The sequence below is a fragment of the Propithecus coquereli genome, unplaced genomic scaffold (genome assembly GCF_000956105.1).
Source record: "Propithecus coquereli isolate 6110/MARCELLA unplaced genomic scaffold, Pcoq_1.0 Scaffold19, whole genome shotgun sequence".
NCBI lineage: Eukaryota > Metazoa > Chordata > Mammalia > Primates > Indriidae > Propithecus > Propithecus coquereli.
Window position 1 is genome coordinate 5,319,280 of NW_012143856.1, and position 20,105 is coordinate 5,339,384.

The following is a 20,105-nucleotide window of genomic DNA, read 5'->3' on the forward strand; positions in this document are numbered from 1 at the left end:
GGCTCATTCCTTAAAATTATCAAGTCCATTTATGACAAATCCACTGCCAATATCATATTGAATGGGGAATAATTGAAACCATTCCCACTTAGAACCGGAACTAGACAAGGTTGCCCTCTGTCTCCACTTTTATTCAACATAGTGTTCGAAATACTCACCACAGCAATTAGGCAAGAGAAGGGTATTAAGGGTGTCCAAATGGGGACAGATGAGGTCAAACTCTCGCTTTTTGCCAATGATATGATATCTAGAAAATTCCAAGGATTCATCTAAGAGACCCCTAGAACTGATAAATGAATTCAGCAAAGGCTCAAGATACGAAATCAATACACACAAGTCTGTGCCATTCATATATAAAAAGAACAGTCAAGCCGAAGATCAAATCAAAAATGCAATTCCTTTTACAATAGCTTCAAAGAAAATTAAATATCTAGGAATATATTTAATGAAAGATGTGAGATACTTATACAGGGAGAACTACGAAACACTAAAAAAAGAAATTGTAGAAGATGTAAACAGATGGAACAACCTACCTTGCTCATGGATTGGTAGAATCAATATCGTTAAAATGTCCATACTACCTAAAGTGACCTACAGAATTAATGCAATCCTTATCAAAATCCCATTATCATTCTTCACAGATCTGGAAAAAATAATTCTATGCTTTGTATGGAACTAGAAAAAACCTCATATAGCCAAAGCAATCTTAAGTAAAAAGAACAAACTGGGAGGTATCAGTCTACCAGACTTCAAGCTGTACTACAAGGCTATAATAACTAAAACAGCATGATACTGGCACAAGAACAGAGACATTGACCTCTGGAACAGGACTGAGAATCCAGTGATGAAACCATCCACATATGATAATCTAATCTTTGACAAAGCTAACAAAAATATACACTGGGGAAAACAATCTCTTTTCAATAAATGGTGCTGGGAAAACTGGATAGCTACATGCAGAGGAATGAAACTGGATCCCCACCTCTCACCTCTCACAAAAATCACTTCAAGATGGATAACAGACTTAAACCTAAGGCATGAAACCTTAAGAATTCTAAAAGAAGATATTGGGAAGACCCTTTTAGACATCGGCCCAGGTAAGGATTTCTTGAAGAAGAACCCCAAAGCAATCGCCGCAGCAACAAAAATAAATAAATGAGATCCAATCAAATTAAAAAGCTCTGCTCTGCCAAGGAAACTATCATTAGAGAGAATAGACAGCCCACAGAATGGGAGAAAATATTTGCTATCTACACATCTGGTAAAGGGCTGATAACCAGAATTTATCTAGAACTCAAAAAAATCAACAAGAAAAAATCAAACAACCCCATCAACAAATGGACAGCGAAATGAACAGAAACTTTTCAAAAGAAGACAGAATAATGGCCAGCAAACATATAAAAAAATGCTCAACATCTCTAATCATTAGAGAAATGCAAATCAAAACCACAATGAGATATCACCTAACCCCAGTGAGATTGGCCTCTATCAAAAAATCCCAAAACAACAAACGCTGGCAAGGATGTGGAGAGACAGGAACACTCTTACACTGCTGGTTGGACTGCAAATTAGTACAACCTCTATGGAGAAGAATTTGGAGATACCTCAGAGAGCTAAAAATAGAAATACCATTCGATCCAGCAATAGCACTATTAGGCATCTACCGAAAAGAGCACAAAACATTCTGTGATAAAGATATCTGCACCCAAATGTTTATGGCAGCACAATTCACTATTGCAAGGATTTGGAAACAACCCAAGTGCCCGTCAATCCATGAGTGGATTATTAAAATTTGGTATATGTATACAATGGAATATTACTCAATCATAAGAAACGACAGTGATCTAGAACCTTGTATACTTTTCTGGATTAAACTTAAGCCCATTATCCAAAGTGAGGCACCACAAGATCAGAAGAATGGGCTCCTCTTATACTCGCCATAAAATTGGTACTAATTGATCAACACTAGGGTGAACATGTGGCAGTAATATTCTCCAGGGATTAGGGGATATGGGGGATAAACCCACAACTAAAGGACACAGGGAGCATTGTAGGGGGAAAGGTCATGCCTTTAACCCTCGCTTGGGTGAGGCAAATACATAAAGTGTAACCATAATGTTTGTACCCTCATATACCCTGAAATATGAAAAAAAAATGTAAATTTTCTTTATTACTTTTTTTTTTAGAGACAGGGTCTCACAATGTTGTCCAGGCTGGTCTTGAACTCCTGGTGTCAGCCTCCCAAAGCGCTGGGATTAGAGGTGTAAACCACCACACCAGCTCTTTAATACATTTCTAAACTAATTTATCTTGGGATAAATTTCTGAATGATGTCCTTGTTTTCCTCCTTTACTTAGTATATTGCCAGATCCTATCCAAGTTCTACTACTTCTGTAGACAGAACAGTTTCCAAATCCACAGACATTTTCTGTGTAACTCAAAGAGTTCTCCCTGAATGGAAATAGATTCTTAGAATTTCAGGGATGTGAAACAACATATAAATCAACCCAGGATAGAAATTTCTTCCAAACTAGAGTATCCCTGATTGACAGCCATCCAGTCTCAGCAAGAACAATTCTAATGAAAGGAGCAAGGGAGCAAGGTCTAGTTCTTTTTCTTTTTTTAATTTTTTTTTGGGGGGGGGACAGAGTCTCACTCTGTTGCCCTGGCTAGAATGAGTGCCGTGGCATTAGCCTAGCTCACAGCAACCTCAAGCTCCTGGGCTCAAGCGATCCTTCTGCCTCAGCCCCCTGAGTAGCTGGGACTACAGGCATGCGCCACCATGCCCGGCTAATTTTTTCTATATATTTTTAGTTGTTCAGATAATTTCTTTCTATTTTTTTTAGTAGAGACAGGGTCTTGCTCTTTCTCAGGCTGGTCTCGAACTCCTGAGGTCTAGTTCTTATATGGCCTCTGTTGCCTACTAACTGGATGATGGTATAATAATCACTTGGTCATTTTTGTCAAATGAAAATAAAAACATCACCCATTTACCTAGACCCCTCTGTGCAAACTCTTTATAACATCTAAAAATGCTTCAAAATGTGCTTTATGATTTAACTCACTCCTTATTATTTCACCAGCCAACCTACTCCAATTCTATTTATCTCTATCTGTGTCTCCCTTCCTCTTTTAGAAAGAACCAAAAGTGTTTTTCTAAGGCTTCACCTTGAACAACACTGAATAGTCTACTGGCACTGTTGCCCCTGAGCACCGTGAACAGATAGATGGTCACATCAATAAGATCAGACATAGCTACAGCACTAGCAAGCGCAAGGAATGGCGTCTATTAAATAATAATGAGCTGTTTACTCAAAATCTTGATGAAACATTACAGAGGTATCTCTTAGTTCCCAATTTCTTCCAGACAGGTCCCACACGTCATAAGATTAAACACACAAGTTGGAGATACAGTATGCTAAAACTGCTGCTAAAAAGGATCCAGATCCAGACTGCCATATCTTTAACTGCACTACACAGGGATGTTCAAGCTCCACAGTATTCCATTGTCCATAGCATTAAAACCACATGTGGTAGATGCTTCTTTCTAATCTCATATCCTTTATTTGCTGAAATAAACCAGTTTGGTAGACCTTTACTCGCAGATTTGTGGTGATTTTCTTACCCTATGCTTCAAATCCTGCACTCCTATTGCCTGCATATATATATATATATATATATATATATATATATATATATATATATATATATATACATACACACCCCTTCTTCTGTAAGACCTTCCCCATCCCCCATCACTATACCCCTATCCCCATCACTGTATGCCACTCTCCCTGAACTCCCACAACATGATTTTTGAGCCCTTGTCATATCATCGCCTTTCTGTCTTACCCTGTTGTAAGCCATTTTCTTTCCAGTCTTTCCTAATGAGTCATAAGCTCCTTGGTTGTTTGATAATGTGACCACTGAATGAATGAGGTAAAGAACAAATGAATCATTTAACAAATGGCAATTGCAAGAGTACTTCTGGTTTTTTTCCTCTGCTATATTGTATTTTGAATACTTTCTGTGTGCTTCAAATAGGGTCATATTTCTGTTCCTGATTGATTAATAAAGAAATCTGAATTTATTTATTAATTCTCACTTTAATTTTAAGATAATACTTTAGAACAAATTCAATCTCAGAAAAAGCCTAAGGTTATATATTTGTTATGTGATGAGCCATTGGAGACACAGTGGAAAAGTAGCCTTTGTTCCTGGAAATGGCTTGTTGAAGAGATATATCTTAGTGCCATGTCTATCAAACAGAGAGAGTATAAGAATTCATGGGATAAATATAATGAATATGCCTGGATTATCTAATTGCATTAAATATTTAGAAAAAATCATATTTATAATCAAATAAATATGGAGAGACTATATGTTTATGTTATGTTTTATATATAGTGCTTATAATAAAATAAACATGGATAATAGAAGGAAAAGTTCATGTTATTTTAAAAATACAAAACATAAAAATATTGCAATTATGATAACCCCTTCAGACTAAGCTTCCAGCCTCCAGGGAAGCTTTGCTCATTCTTCTCTATTTTTAAGAGAACTTCGGTAGGAAATTGTAGGTCTATAAAAGAGAATGAAGATAGTCATAAGAGCAAATGGATGACAATTAGTCACATCTAAATAAGCTGATACTGTATATATGATTACACAAGATTATCTTATGCTCTTTGTCATCAATTTGATGTTCTTCCTGAATTTAAACCGGGGATTGATTTATTCCAGATATGTTTTCCCTCACTATGATGCAGGCACTCACCAGGCACCAGGCAATGAAAGTACAGGGATAATATGACATGGCTGCTTACCTTAAGGAACAAGTCGGTGATGATGGATATGTGTCCAGAAGCACAGGGGTTATTATAAACTGAGGCCCAAGAAAGAGAGCAATCAGAACAGTCTTCCTGAAGCAAATACATATGCATTGTACTTTAGGCTTTTAAGCAAGTTAGAAAAAACATGAATTCTAAAGTCATCCCCAGAGAAATCTTTTCCAAGTTTCCAACACTTTCTGTGTATTATAAATATTCAATAGTTGATCTATTGCAGATAAAATTCTGTAAATAAATTCAGACATGACCTTCATTTACTTTGTGCTCTGGCCATAGTAACAAAGCTTTGATAGCCACAGAGAGTCCCTGCTTCCATTATAGCAGCAATGCTGGTTTCTTAGAAAAGCCATGGACCACTGAGAGAAGGGATTTTAGAATAGTTTGATGCTTCTTTTAAAACCATAGCAACCATGGAATGATTGGAGAAATGGAATGTTTTGAATTCTTGATATTTAAAAAGAAGTTTCTAGTGTTATGAATTTGTACCTGAAGAACCCTTAGAAAATTCATTTTGTTAAAAGGGAAATACAACATGACATTTAACATTATACTTAAGATATGAATCTGAAGTGGCTAAAGCCCCTTTGTCAGGGATTCACTGAATAATTTCAGGTTGAATTAGATTTTTACATGCTTGTTATTTTGAAAGTATTTATATTACTTCGTGAAAAACCATCAGCCACTAAGACATTGAGAAATGTCAAGGCTTTTTCTAGATTTTACCCTATATTTTGATATGAGCCATAAATAAGACAAATCACTAATAATATTTTTTACTTCACCAGAAAAAATATCTGGCCCTTTCAGCCTTTGATTTTTACAAACCATTTCCAAAAACCTCAAAACAGCTCCGTGAGTTAATAAAGACATTTCTGAGGATTCAGTATTCTATTTAGAAGCATAAGAATTATGCTTTCCTAATTGAAACTAAAAAATAAAATAAATTCCTTTTTTGTACAACTTTTCTCTAAGATAAAATATCCCACTGTTTAATTAGTTCAGTGACCCTTCTTGTCATATTTATTCACACCTGAAGGACAATCAGAGTGAATTCTTCAACAGAATAAAAATACAGGGAGAATTCATATCTTTAAAAAAAGAAAACACATATTTGTCTTGATAAGTTTTCTTATCAACAGCTAAAAAGTATTCATGTCGTTTAGCTTCATAATGGAATTATATATTACTCAGAGAACTATGTATGAAGACTTTATTATTATTAATGATTTTGATATCACAAAGATTAATGTGTTACTGCCAGAAAATCAATTGCTAATTTAACTTCAGAAACTGATTCAATTGAAAGATGATTGAAGTTGCATCTAAACACAATCTCTAAGTAGCAATGAATCATGAATCAAAACTTTTAAGTTTATTGTTTTACATTCCCCACGTACACTCTTAACAACAAGATCAACTCTACAAATGAATGAGTGGAAATTCTGTCTCTATACTTACTACTGCCAAACACTGAGAAACTTAGATTTCAACATCACCATGTTCACAGCCACTTTCTAAATCTAACTGAAAGAATCACTGTTAAGTATGGACTTTTGCATTTGCTGATTTCCTTGGAAGCACCAACCATCATAAACACTGAGTTTTTGTTGAATAGATTGATAAAAATACCAAAGGTTTTGCCTTGTTTTTCTCCTATTATTACACAGTGACCAGTTTGTTTGCTCTGTTCTCTCATTACAACTCTAATCCTTAAACATCACAAATATTGCCACATATATGCTGTTGGTCATGGACTAAACTATGACAAAGCCTGAAAAAATAATCAACTCAAAATGAATGCACCCCTGACTGCAGTTTTCTAAATCATGAATTCCTGGCAATGAGGGATAATTTTTCCTTTATTGTTGAATCACTAGTGACTAGTACATAGTTTTCATAAATAGATGTTTGTAGAATTAAACTTTTGGTTAGCCATATCACATAAAATGTGAAGAATATCCCAAGTACTAAGGTTAAGGTTCTACTACATGCCCTTCCCTTGAATTTCTACAGAACTTATCTAAAAGCACATATGAAACTTTGTGCTGCTTTGTATAAGAGGCTTTTTTCTTTCTTCTACTCTCTTCCTTTTCTTTAAATTCATATGTATCCTATCTGTTTGACAAGGTTGTAAACACCTAGAGAACCATCACCCTGACATATGTTTTTTTATATTTCCAAACAAATCACAAAGTTCAATAAATAAATCCAGAAACAAAATGTTCTACTTTCTTCCCAAAGTATAGATATTCTTTTATAATCTTCATAGTTTTATCGATGAATTTGAAAACTTACCATAATGGCAATCCATTAACTAAATCTACTCCACATATATATTAACATAACATTAATCAAGTTCTGATGATTTTAAAGATATTCAGAATAGAAAGATTTTCTACTCAAGGAAATTCTTGGAGCATCGTGACCTTTCCCCTCTACTCTCAACTTTAAGCTATTCATCTTTGTATTTCCTGGCCAAATGTCTCCTGTGATCTACAATGTTAATGAGACTTTGGGCTCACCCTGGAAGAAAGAACTAGTGTGAAGCTTTATCCCAGTGTTAAGCCAAGGTCAGGAATGGAAAGCAACAGGAACAGGGAAGATTTAGCCACTTAGAGCTCCCAAGGTAAAGTTGCCATCAGCCCCCATGAATATGGCAGATGTTCCTGACACTCGAAAGGCCAAGAAAGAGTGAATGGGAGAACTAAATTTTCCTTTCCTGCAGCAGAGGTTTGGAGGGCACAGGAGCACAATAACTAAAGAGGCTCTGCCAGGTGCCTCAGCAGGTAAATGACAACCTTCCTGCCTTTGCAGCTAAGGGCTACAAGGATGGAAACTCCACAACCTCTGGAACCCCCGCAGTTTGAACCCTCACCCCAGCCAGATCTGAGCTGTAATGAACCAACGAAGAGAAACCACAACCCATCTAAGGAAGACCATCAGCCAAAAGAATCACAGAACAAATGCCCAGTGAAACATAATTGCTGGAGAGAAAAATGGGACAGTGCAGAAAAAAATGAGTGTACCAAAGGAGATTTGAAAATTTGATCACTTATCACTGCATCTACCACAATTACCATATTTCATGCCACCATCCTCTCCTGTCACTGTTATTGTAACAGTCTCCTATTGCTCTCTCTGTTGTCTGTTCTCCACATAAATGCCAGATTTTTCTATTGAAAAAGCGTGTTAGAGAGGAGGATTTGTGGAACATTTTGGCAGTTGAGTCTTGGGCTATGAATTTCCCTCATTAAAAAAAACCCTCAGAAAAACAGAGATAGCAACTAGAAGAACCAAAACAAATAATATCTATAATGAAACTAGGTGGCAATATACCCCCACAAATCTCACAATATAAGGAGGTAGTAAAAAACCACTGAAATGCACGTGATCGGCATGGTGTCAGCATTCTGTGGGAGGAAGTAGAAAGAAGGCCTGTAGGCTTCTGTTAATTCTGAAAATGAGAGAGTCCTGAAATCAGGACCAAATATCCTCCAGAAACTACAACAAATCAATCTAAAAACCACAGTGGAAACGTTTTCAATTCATAGGGAGTGAAGACTATAATGGTGCTGGAGCAGTCTGAGTCTTATTACCTCTTGACACTAACAAATCAAACTTCTCAAAAACCTACACTGAAGGAAAATTGCTGGTGGTAGGATATAAACAGAAAAATACTGGTAAATATGGATAAAGAGGAGATCCATATGACAGTGGAAGAAAAGAATAGAGGAATCAGATATCTAAAAATATGAGGCCATATTTTAATTACTTTGCAAAATGATGGAAAAAATGCTTTAACACTCTTGGTGTTATAAATCAGTCTGGATTTCTTTATTTAACTTTGTTAGGGATCAGCAAACTACAGCCCAATGGCCAAATGTGGCCTGTGGCTTATTTTCTATGATACCACAAGGTAAGATTGGGAAGAAGAAAAAGAAAAGGAGGAGGAAGAGGAGGAGGAGGAGGAGGAGACAGAGCAGAAGAAAAAAAAGGGAAAGAAGTAGAAGAAAGAGGATGAGGAGAGAGCAAGGAGGAGGAGGAAGAGGAAGAAGAGAAAGGGGGAGAAGAGAAAAGAGACGAGAATAAGGAGGAGGGGGAGGAAGAAGAAGATGATGAGGAAGAGGAGGAGGAGAAGGAGGAAAAGGAGAAAGAGGAGACAGAGACCTTATGTAGCCAGCAAAGCACAAAATATTTACTCTCTGGCCCTTTTCATTAAACGTTTGCCAAACTCTGCTCTAACAAACTAGAGCTAGAAATGCCATGTTGGATGCCTCACTTTCCCAAAAATGGAGGAAACTCATTTCACTTAAAAACTAGGCAATATAATTCTTTAATCAAGGAAAAATAAGTTGTTAGAAGAAAAAAGAGAAAAAGAAACAGACTAGTGTTCCTACATACATACACACAAAGCATATTAAAAGTATAAATAAAACTATAACTTAACATTTCAAAATGAGAATTAAAAATTAAGGAAATTATCACAGTTGCAAAAGAACAGCAAAAATCAGAATTTTAAAAACTAAGAAACAAGACGGTAAGAGAAAGGGAAGATGTGAAAATAAAAACAAAAGACTCTGGGAAGAATTGGAGAAAAAGTAAAAAGTCATTTCAGAAATGAAGACTAAATTAGAATGAACACAAGAATAAATAAATACAGAAAATAAAGCCATCAGGGAGTTATTTAAGGAAAATAGAAGGGAGACAATAAAAAGGAGGGTACAGGACATACAGACTTATGGGACACAGTGAAAACTCTAATGTCAGTGTAACTGGAATCCTAGAAGGAGAGAACATTGAGAGAATAAGGCGAGGGTGATATTTGAAGACATGATGGCTGAGAATTTGCTTAAACTGATAAACAACATCAAACCATAAGCTTAATAAGTACTGGGAAATTAAAGTAAGGTAAATATAAAGAAAGCCATTTCCAGGTATATCATAGTAAACCTGCTGAAAACTCCCAAAGGGGAACAGAAAAATTTTAGAAGCCTGAGGAAGAAAAACATGCTCATTGCTTTCAAAGAAGAAGCAATAAGATTGACAGTTGAATTTTCATAGAAAACTATTGAAGCCAGAAGACAATGACATGACATTTAAATTGCTGAAAGAAAAAATAACTCAAACCTAAGATTTTACATACAGTAAAAAAATGAAGGAGAAAGAAAGATATTTTCAGATGTGCCAAGTCTGAAAGAAATAGCCAGCAGCAGACATGCACTAAAGAAATACTAAAGGGAATTCTTTGTTCAGGAACAAAATGACCCCAGATGGAAGCAAAGGAATAAAGGAGAAAATATAGAGTAGAATAAAGGGCAAATAAGTGCACGGGTAAATGTAAATGAATAATAATAAATTTTTGTTAGCTATAAAATGTACATAGGATTAAAATGCATGCCACCATAACACCAAGAGAGGAAGTAAGATAACTGGATTTAAAGTTTTAAGTTCCTAATCTTGACAGAGAAAGTAGAAGTAATAAATTATATTAGGCTAAAATAAGTCAGGGATGCACAGTGTAAGGTTTAGGCTAACAACACAAGGAAAAGGAAAAGAAAGCAAAACTGACAAGTTAACAGAGGGCGTAATGGAACAGCAAAATATATTTGATTAGTCAAAAAAACAATTCAAGACAGGAGTGATAATGAAACATAAAACATGTAGATAAGTTAGAAAACAAACGATAAGATCAAGCACATCAAAATTATACCAAATGTCAATTATTAAAAACATACTTCCTTGCCTTAGTAAATTCTAATACAAGTTAGTTTTTTCATTTCCTGAAAAATGTAAAACGTGGATAAATTAGAAAGCAAATAATAAGATCATAGATATAAACCCAAACACCTCAAAATTATACTAAATGTAAATTACATGCTTCCTTGCCTTACTAAATTCTAACATAAGTTAGTAGTTTTTTCACATTTTGGACAACGAAAAGACCATAGGACATTTTAACTCCATTTACATTCACCTCACCTGCTTTGGTATGATCCTTGTGTATGCCATTTGTGTGTGTGTGTGTGTGTGTGTGTGTGTGGAATAGTTAATATTCATTTTTAAATGTTTTAAACAGTTAATATTCATTTAGATTTACTCACATTTCTTTTTGCATCTCTTGGGATCATTTTTCTTCTGCCTGAAGAAGATACTTTAATATTTCCTTTAATGTATGTCTGCTGATGATTAATTCTCTAAGTTTTTTTTTTCAAATATTTTATATTGCCTTCATTTTTAAAGGAAACTTTCATTTTTTATAGAATTATAGGATAACAATTCTTTTCTCTCAGTACTTGGAAGATACCAATCTACTGTCTGATTTTTTCTGTTGAGAAACCAGCTGTCAGCCTTATTGTTGCTCCTTTGAAGGTAATGTATTCATTTTGGGGGGTTGCTTTTAAGATTTACCTTTATTTTGGGTTTTGAGTAGCTTTACTATGATGGTGTGATTTTCTCTGCATTAGTCTGCTAGAAACTCACAGGAATTCTTGAATCTGTGACTTAATACCTATAGTCGGTTTTGAAAATTTCATAGATAGTAAGCCTTCAAATATTGCTTTTACCACATTCTTTCTTCACTCTCCTTCTAGGATTCCTAATTTACATATGTTACATAACTTTATCATATCCCTTATAGTATTTCTGTGTATTTTATTCTTTATATCTCTGTAATCTAGTCTAGATATTTTCTCTGACCCATTTTCTTATATACTAATTTTCTGTTCAAATGTGTTAAATCTTCTGCTAAGCCCACCTCTTGATTTCTTCATTTTAATTATTGTATTTCAAACTGATTTTAGATTTTTCATTTAATTTTTTATAGTTTTTAATTCTCTCTTGATTTTCCCACCTTGTCATTATTTTCTGGAATATATTAACAACAACTATTTTAAAGTCAGTGTCTATTAATTCCAATATTTGTATCTCCTGTGAATCTATTTTTGCATTTTTGTTTTAAGATAAGAATTTAAATGTGTATCATATATGTTATATAAGATTTTACATATATATATGTATATAGATATATGTATATATGAACAAAACCAGAAATACAGCATATGTATTTGTGTGTATTCTCGACTTTGTGCATGCTTGGTTATTTTTTATTGACTGACATTGTCTATAATAAAATGAAGACAATTTTAAGTTCTGAGTGATGTTACCTTGCATCAGAGAGAATTACTTTTGCTTCTGACAGGCAGTTGGATAGGAGCAGATAACTTTAACTCATTAGGTATTGCACTATTTCAAGGCTGGGCTTCAGTCATTGTGAGAGTTGATCTTTTGTTCATCTTATTCCTTCAGGGTCACAATTGAAAGCCTTGGGTATTATTAGCACTCCACCTCTTTGTGAATCTAAACTCCAGGTTTGTTTTGATTTGTTTTACTCACCTATCTGGGAATACCAGAAGCTCTCCAGGTTTTCAACCTCTTGGATACTGATTTCTCATCAATTTTAACTTCCCAGCTACCACTTTAGAGTTGACAATACTTGAAGAGAAAATGCAACATTTAACATCGTACTCACCTCTCTGGGTTTTCATTCTGTCCAGAATCTTAGCCCCTAAATCCTCATTCCCTTGGCAACTCTCTAATGCTTTCAAATAAATGTGCTATATGTGAGTCCATCTTTTTTAGTTGCTTTTGGTGAGAGATCTGGTCTATTACAAGATAGCCTGCTATTGCTGGAAGAATAAGTCTACCATAAATAAATACTGATGTAAAAGGAAAAAGAAGAGAAAGAACAGTGTTTTGTCCTTAAAAAGAGACTAAATTACAAGTTTAGATAACAGTAACAGAACAAGAAGAATGTTTAAGGGAATTTTCCATGGGTAGCTAAAATTTCTCCTTCTGTTTAAAGAAATATAAAAATAGTATACATTTTTAGACATTATATGTAAATGCAAATTGCCAAAATAATAAAAAGCAGAAAAAGATAAAAAGAGAAATGTAGAAAGATAATGTAAAACCAAAAGAAATCACAACATAAGAGGCTAGAGGTGAGTCCAAACATATTATAAACCATAATGCAAAGAGATTAAAATCATCTCTTAAAAACTAGAAACTATTAAGTTGACAAATAAAACCGACTCTGTTTTAGCATAAATGGTAAACTACTGATAACTGGAAAATATCCTGCTAAAAATATACAGAATGATGGATAGAATTTTAAAGATTTAAAATACTTTTAATGGATAACTGAACTTACAATTAAAAAATTAAAATCCACATGTGCTAGAAATAAAATCCAAACTGAGAAGCAGAAGCATAAAGCATGAGCTCTAGAGGCATAAAGCACTGTAGCTCTATTATGGTGATAGCACTTTATCAGTCCAATAAACTAGGGGCTGGGATCTAATGTCCACCTGAGATAGACTACAAGGACTATGATCCTTGCAAAGTATAAAATAGAAACTGAGAATTTCCCATAAAGCCTACGGTACTCAGTAAAAAGATAGACTATATAAAAATCCATTCATTATAGAAGAGGAAATACAACAAAACTCATCTACCTCTGCTAGGGCTCTGAGTAGGAAAAAAAGGTAGCTCCTAAAAGTCTAACTCCCGGTTTTACAATTTGCATGGGCACAGAAACAGGTTTTTAATTACATGAATGAATGGTTTAGTCAGTGTTGATCCAAAATATTAATATAAATATTGTCCCAGGGAAGTTAGGTCCTTGGAATACCTAACAGAAACAATGCAAAACAAATCATGGAGAATATCCCTACAACCCAACCTACAAAGAAATTCCCACAGAAATCAAAAATTAAGCTCCACTAAAAATAAGCTCACAATAAAACATTAAAAACACAGTAGAAAAACAATCCCTGATGAGTGAAAGTGAGCATATAAAGCAAATAGTGTATGTAAAGGCCTATGTACTTCATATAATAAAAAAACACTAGGAAAGGTATAAAAAATAGTATGTTGTCAGTGATTGAATACATAAAACAAGGAGCTAAAATGTTAAGAACAGTACAAAGCTTATGAAATGTAAAAAATAAATGTAAAAAAGAACTAAGTAGAATTTCTGTAAATAAAAAGTATAGACATTAAAATTAAAAACAAAATGGGAATGTTAAATGAAAGATTGAATACAGCTGAAAAATTAATAAAATTGAAGATAAAACTAATACTAAAAACCACAGAAATGCAAAAGGGAAAGATGAAAGAAAAAGAAATATGTTAAGAGATAGAGAAGGAACAAAGATCCAACACATATATGTCTCATCAGAGTTCTGGAATTGATGGAAAACATATCTTCATATTGAAAAATCAGAGTCCCGAGCAAAATAAAGCAAAATTAAATCAACAGTTAGACATATTTGGTGAAAGCTATGCAATAACAAAAACAAAAAGAAAGTCTTCAAAGTTAGCAAAGAATAAAACCAGATTATGTTCAAAGAAACAATAATCAGACTAATAACAGAGAGGCTAGAAGTCAATGGAGTAATATTTCAAAAGGAGAGAAAATAAATGTCAATGTAAAATTCTACAACCAAGTAAAAATAACTACATCAGAACAGAAACATCATCCAAGAGGGGAAGATGAAGAGAAAGAAACAAACACTGAGTAATGAATCCTAAAATACTTAGATAGATAGATCGATACTCTTAAATGAATAATGAAAGACTGTGTGGGAATATTTTATATAGGTACAAAATAAAGATTTTTTTTAAATTAAAGTCCCAAACTATCTCAACAATACCCAAAAGCTGGAGACAAAATGTTGGGAGAGAGAAGAAATTAATATGCTGAAATAAAAAACTAAAAATTAAAAAAAAAAAGAAATTAAGATATTCTAAATATCTCCTGTGGGGAAGAGCGGAATGAAGATATCACAAAGATCTCATCCTATTGGGCTGGTGAGACACTTACAAATATAAAATGATTTGGTGAGGAATTGTACCTTGCTTTCACATAATGATAGAGTGCCAGCTAGCTATTTATGACCTGAAAAACAAAGATAATCATTGAGAAAATGCAGAAATAAAGTAGAAGTTCCAAATTAGTAAATGGAAATAGAATAACTTACAACTTTATCAATCCAGCAAAAGTAGGGGGAAAAATGGGACTTAAAAAATAAGAATCAGACAGAAAGAATAAATCAAGTCACTGCTCTAAATGTGAACAAACCAAAACCTATCATTAATCAGACTGGGTTGAAAACACAAAACAAGGCCATTTATTGCTTCAAAGAAATACACTTATAACAAAGTTATAAGGAATGGTTGAAAATAAAGGGTTAGGCAAAGAAAAGAAAAAAATACTACGCAAAGGCAAACAAAAAAGTAGTGGAATAAAACATCAATAAGATGAAATTTGAAGTTAAGAGCAATAATTAGGACAAAAAGAGATATATGAGAACAGAAGAAACAATTTATGAAGAAAAATCAATAAATCAGCATACACAAAACAATAAAGCAACTAATTATATAAAGCAAAACATTCAAAATGAACTAAGAATTTGATATGTATACTAGTAAAACAAAACTCTATAATAGGCTTAATTCGGAATGAGACCAATCTAGTCTAAAAATAAATAAATAGTATATCTATATTTACCAAATTGATGATTTGGTTTGCTACAAAGAAAATCTTCTCAGAATAAAATCCAGTTAAATGAGAAACAAGTTTTTAAGGCAACCTTTAAGTACTTAGATATTAAGAAACATTCTCCTAGATGATGCTTGCATCAAAGTAAATATAAAAGTGAAATGACAAACTGACCGTATAAACAGCAATGGAAAGAGAACACTTTATAGCAGATAAAGTAGCATGCAAACTTGACTAGATGTACACATCTGTGTGGCAAGAATTTTGTGTTCATGTGGTCCTAAATCAGTGAACATGGTAAGTGCTCAACAAATATTTACTAGATATATATCAAAACTAACAGGCACAGTGAAACAGTTTTCAGATGAAAATTAAAGGAACTTAGTAGTCACCATCAAAAATTAGGGAAAGAAAAATAAATCAAAAGATACTAAAAAGAAGAAATCAATAAGAGAAATCCTAAAATTAATTTTTTTCCTCAAAACGGGAAAAAATAAATACAAAAGCTTGTTCTTTGAAAATATGTAAATTATTGATTAATATGATCGAGAAAAACAAAAGAGGAAAACATGAGTTTAGAAATGAAAATGGAAACATAATCATAGACAAAGGAAATTAAAAATAATTATCAGAAAATAATATATGTAACTTTATAACTTTAAGTTTATAAATCTCTAGAAAGGATGATTTCCTAGTAAAATTAAAACTATACAATTTGGCCTTGAGAAGAATGTTGAAAATCTGAATAAACTTACTACACTAAAGAAGTTGGAAAGGTGGGAAAAAAAAACAAAACCCTTGTATTGCTGGAGGGTAAAAAGATCTGAAACACATATAACAATGTGTCAACATGTTTTAAACTCGAAATATGCAAACTTTTGTGTGATTATTAGTCAAATTTTTAAATTTATATCGCCCTTTGTTCCAAAGCCCTGTTCTACAGCTCTTTCCTCCTGGACAATTTCACTTTTCTGAAAGGTGCCCAATGCTGTCTCCATTCCCACACTGACTTCCCATGAGCAACCTGATATCTGCCATTGATATTTAGTGTAAATGGAAACAGTTTGTTACTGCCATAGATATCTAGTTATCTAATTGTTGAATCTATATCCGTATGCACTTTCGAAACATTAAAAATATCAGAGAACAGGTGGTTGCATCTTTGTAATTGTAGTGTTGTTTTCTGAGAAAGTGGTTTTTCCCCAGGCTCCTGAAATCACATCTGCTAAGCAACCTTTTCTATGCTTGTGTGCAGTTCAAGGCCAGCTCAATAGAAAGCAATTAATTTGAGTATTGTTTTATTATTAAATTAATTCAAGAAAGTTGCATAGGGAGATTCTGGTATTCATAGTACTGTATATAACTGCATGAATACATAGATAGGGTGATCAAATACATGACAAATTTCAGTTTTGCTTACAGAGACAATCTTTTCTAGGAGAATATGTGGTTAGAGAAATATAAGTAAAGGAATGGTTGAGTTTGGAATTAGGCACTTGATACTCTCAAGCCTGCTTCTCCTTCAGAGTGTTTCAGAGGCCATGGGCTTTCCCCATGTAACGTGCAAGCTGTGAAGCAGGGTCTAGATCTTCAGCTGTGCACATACAGGCAGACTGCCTAGCAACTTCCCCATTTGCACTGGATTTAGATTTTGATCATGGTTTGTTTTAGGAAGTTTTTAATATAATTCAAGATTCTTTTAATGAAGGCAAACATTTTTTATAATATAACAAGCAGTTTATCCACTGGCATATTCATATTTACTAGAAACCTCCTAGAATGCAATTTCTTTTGGAAATGCTTCATGAGTTCTCCCACTGCAAATATGGCTATAAAAAATTTTAAGAAAAAAACAAAGAAAACTTGATTTGATGGCCCTAAGCAATACAACAGAACATTTAATGCTTGTCATTCTTAAAATGAAGCAAAGCACACTTGATTTAAGCTTATCAGTTGGCATTCCCAAAGATGCAAGGGAGAAGCCAATTAAAAAATATATTAGAGATTAGGGAAAATATCCTAAGCTAACAGAATATTAAAAGCAGGAAAATTTCAATTTATTATTCTAATTTTTAAAATAAAGTGGATATATAGATTAATTGGTTAGGTATAAAATAGTTATTTCTAAGAAAGATTCACTTTTTGCAAAGGTTCAGAGAAAAGAAATATGAAAAGGGACATTTATAGCATAATCTCAATGTCAAAATATTTACAAGTGTCACAGGGAATTAGTAAATTTGATGGGCCTTTATAAGTATAGTGAGAAAATTTAATGTAAAATTGCAGTTTGGCATTGTAATTTATGAGGTAGCTAGACTATTGAAAAAGAAACATTCTTAACATCTGTATGCTTGGTTTATCAAAGTTTGAGGCTATAAAATGAGAGACAGTGCTAACTTTTTGGGTTATTTGTATAGTTAAATTTAAAATTTACAATATACCTGATACACAAATGTTAATATTTCCCCTCTCTGACCTTGGGAAGATTGGTTAGGAAAGATGACAGTTGGAAGAGAAATCAGAAGAAATAAAACCTTTGACAATATCAGCTAAAATTATAAACTAAATATTGTTTACCAAGCTAATGCTTCTCATAGGAAACCAAAAATAGTTCTATTTAGATAAGGCAGACCAGTCATTTCCTTAATACAGGCCAGTTTTATTTAATGGTTAAATCTTATTTTGTATCATTACATTTTTTTTTGCATTTTATTCAAAGAACTCAACTGTACAACAGCCTGGTGCATTTAGGAAGAAGCAAAACAAAATTTTCTAAATTTATTCTTTTATTCAGTTAACCAATACTTATTGAAGGCAAGCACTCGATTATATGCTAGGAGTTTGGGACACAACCTGGTCACTGCCCTGAAAGAGAATTTATTTAATAGTATGCATAGGGTTCAATAATTGAAAAGGTAGAGACACCATCTGATGTTATTTCAGGAATCTGATATGTTTTCATGTGCAGCTTCATCTAACTCAAGAAAGAATCTTATTAAAAATGTCTTCAAGCTTCTTCATGTAACAATATCAGACTTGCTATATTTTTATTATGTTATTTCCTCTGTGGAGATTACCTATACAATGCATTTCAGCATTTACAGAGTGGTATGATTATTTAACTTTTTGAACCTCAGTTTCCTCACCTATGAAGGAAGCTGCTAATGGTATCTAACTGGAGGTGTTGGGAAGGTTAAATGAGATCATACATGTCAGGTTATCCTTGGTTTGGACCTCAGTAGAAAAACATTTCCCAATTTCACTCTTATTATCCAGAAAGGGATTATGTGCCCACAGTTAAACCAACTACCAACAGGAGGAATAGAATTATTTAGATTTTAACTGTGGGATATGGAAAGAAAGATGAAACACAAATAAGACTGGGCTTTACCAGCAAGGATGAAAGGAGGAATGGCTGTGGGGAGACCATCATTTGTGTGCACCGGAGTAGTGACGCCTTCTATCAAATGGGCGTATGGTGAGGGTTAGGGGAATCAAACCTAAAAAGGATACCTTGATCATGGATCTCCTGGAACATGCATTTGTTTAAATTGGCAGATAGTTAGGTAGATACAATTATAAGGTCAGGCGACATGGAGCCCCTAATGCAAGTGTGAAATTCAGTAACCAGAATACAAGTCTTAAGAGAATTGGTAAAAACAAATACAGTTCCATTGTTCTAGGAATTGAGGTGGCTTTTGGGGTGTAAATTCATAAACACGAATTAAAGTGATGTGACTAGAATTACAGTATGTGAAAGAAATTTTGCACAGAAGAAAGGTACAAGTCTCTCCCTTTGGGCTAATACCCTGGAAATAGTAAGCTAGTCACTGGACTGTCAATCCTCCCCTGTAGTCACAGGGATACTTGAGTAAAGCTTGGCTCTTGGGAAAACTTCTATCAATAGCAACTAAAAGAACGTGTGATTGGAATTAAATGTCCTTGAACATACTGTATCTGGTTGTCAGGCTTGTTCATTGCATAATCTGATAAATCATGGACCACAGCCAAACTAAAGAATGGGAGCTAAGTCCACATCTTTTCAGGTGCTAGGGGACTAGCGAAGTATTTAAGTTGAAAAGCTCCAAGCCCCTAAGGCCGTCCTGTGTAGCTATGACCCAAATGCATGCCAGTTCTCATCCCACATGACAGAAACGCATCCCACATGGTAACTGGGACAGTGAAGTGACATCTGGGAGTCTGCAGCCTCTATGACTCTGTTTTTATGCATGAGTCTGTGCTTCCTGTACTCTAATCTTTCTTTTTTTATTTCAAAGTATTATTGGGGGTACAAATGTTTTTGGTTATGTGGATCATTGTTGTAAGGCTTGAGTCAGGGTTAAAAGTGTGCCCGTCATCCAGATAGTGTTCCTTGTACCCGTTAGGTAGGTTTTCACCCATCCTGTCTTCCCCCTTTCCCCTGGCTTGATTTCCTTTGAGATTTACTTCCCTCTGTGCACATGTGCTCATCAGTTAGTTCCAATTTAATAGTGGGTACATGCTGTTGGGACTGCAAATTAGTACAGCCTCTATGGAAAACAGTATGGAGATTCCTCAAAGAACTTTTTTTTATTTTAAATCATGTTTATTATTTAAATTTTTATCACAGTGGAGATTAACTTATGCTTAATCATCCAGTCAGTGCCTACTGTTGACATCATCAAATTCCAAGAAAGTAAAATCAACTCATTCAT